The sequence below is a fragment of the Cicer arietinum genome, chromosome 7 (genome assembly GCF_000331145.2).
Source record: "Cicer arietinum cultivar CDC Frontier isolate Library 1 chromosome 7, Cicar.CDCFrontier_v2.0, whole genome shotgun sequence".
In the NCBI taxonomy this organism is placed as follows: domain Eukaryota; kingdom Viridiplantae; phylum Streptophyta; class Magnoliopsida; order Fabales; family Fabaceae; genus Cicer; species Cicer arietinum.
Genome location: NC_021166.2, coordinates 30699224 through 30701074, shown reverse-complemented (window position 1 = coordinate 30701074; position 1851 = coordinate 30699224).

The following is a 1851-nucleotide window of genomic DNA, read 5'->3' as shown; positions in this document are numbered from 1 at the left end:
ATGGGTATTTTTGGAAATGTGTAATAAAATATCATAAAACGTTCAATGTGTAATTTATTTCAGTTTATAAAAATTAAAACATTTAAGGGTATTCATTTAAAAAATATAAAATTAATTAAAAACAGCCTCCTTTGTTAACATTTAAATATTAAAAAAAATAAAAACATAAACATTTGAAATTCAAAACTTAGTCGGAATATTTTTCCTTCTATAAAAAACTGTTAATTATTTTGCGGGAACTAAAATTGTCCAACCCATGACTAATTTTTACTTTTGTGATTTATATTTTATAACAATATTTCATTTTTATCCTTTTATTAAAATGTTATAAAATTAATTACATCATTTTAATTTTTTCCAAACTCATGATTAATAGTTTCTTTCTTTTTTTTCATTGGGACTTGAATTTTCTTATAATACGTTTAAATGGACTATTAGTTCCATACTTTGAATGAAATAAAATTTTAGTCACCCTTATTTTAAAACTAGAATTTTTGCATCACCGTTTTACAATTTTTAAGATTTTTCCCATAACTCTATTTGGAGCTTATATTTTTGAGGTGTTATAATCATTAATTAATAAAAAATTACATTTGATGATATGATATTACTAATTTAGACCATAAACATCAATGAGAAATTCGGTTACAACATCTTTCTAAGTTTTATTTATTAAATATAACAGTTTTTGTGAATTCATTGTTTTTTTAGTTTAAATCATCGGTGTCACATCATTAAAAATATAATTCTATATCATCAATGAATAATGAATATGATCAACCTTAAAAAAATATTATATGCTACAAGTATGGAAAAATTATAAAATCTGTGAAACAAATGAACTAAAATCCCAGATTTATAAATAGAGGACTAAAATCTTGTTTTGATTAAAATTTAGGGATAAAAATTACTTTTTCAGAAAATACTGATTTTTAAAAATGAAGTATTAATATTGTGAGCTACTGTAAGGGGAGATATGATCAATCATATGCATTTTTTTTCTTCTCTATTTATAGTTATATTTGAAGAGATAAACACAAAATATAGTTAATAAATCTCACCATTAAATGGGTTCTATTGACATTAAATTTTAATTCTTTTTTTTTTTTTTTTTTATTTCTTTGTGTCTATTTCTCTCCAAATAAAACATAAATGGAGAGATTCTGACTCTTGTAATGATATGTTTCAATCTTTTCTGTAAAATAATTATTTTAAAAAAAATCACTGTTGACAATTTACAATTATTTATTACAACTTTTTGAAATAAATAAAAACCTGAAAAAATAATCTTAAAATTGTTTAAGATGAGAAGTCAATTTTTAATAGTTTTCAACAAAAAAAAAATTTATAATAATTTTTTTTATAAAAAAAGTGATGTTTACTACCTTAGACAAACACAAAACATTTTATTTTTATTTTTTTTGAAAATCTTTAAAAAATTATTTATAGATTGTGGAATACTTAAATTATTTTTTTAAGTCTATTATAACAAAGAGGCTCTAAATGAGTTATCTATTTAAAGAGAAATAAATACAAATAAGTTAAAAAATATTAAAAATTTGCAAAAATATGAAAATTGTGAATAACTAAAAAATTGTGAACAACTATTTTTTGTATTTATCATTCTTCAAATAAACTATAAATGAAATAAGAAACAATGAGAAGATCATGCACTAAATACTTTGTCTAACGTTGCGATTAGGAAGTTGTAAATAAATATTGTACAATTAAGTAAACCAAAACCACGAAGGAAAAAAAAGTTTTGGTGACGAAAGCAATTTTGTTTGATGGGTTAAATAAATTATTTCAAGTTGCAGTAAATAAAAGCGTGCACAGATAAACCGGGCCAAA